Below are 257 nucleotides of genomic sequence, written 5' to 3' on the forward strand. Positions count from 1 at the left end.
AAGGAGTGGAAAAAAGATGGAGAGAGGCAGTGGAAACACTGGAGGCGAAGGAGCTGAGTGCCAGAAATAGCCCGGAGAAACGCGAGCAGAGCACCAAGGACAGGGATAGGGTTTCGCTTCTGCCAGGGAGCGGGAGCAAATATTGTCCGTCCTGCAAGAGAGCTGTTTTGGGGAGAAAAACGGCCTTTTTCACAGCAAGGAGGAGGCTGTGGGAAGGAGGGGGACGTGCACGGCTGCGCAGCGGCCTGCCTGCGCCT

Source organism: Pygoscelis adeliae, unplaced genomic scaffold (genome assembly GCF_000699105.1).
Source record: "Pygoscelis adeliae isolate BGI_AS28 unplaced genomic scaffold, ASM69910v1 Scaffold75, whole genome shotgun sequence".
In the NCBI taxonomy this organism is placed as follows: domain Eukaryota; kingdom Metazoa; phylum Chordata; class Aves; order Sphenisciformes; family Spheniscidae; genus Pygoscelis; species Pygoscelis adeliae.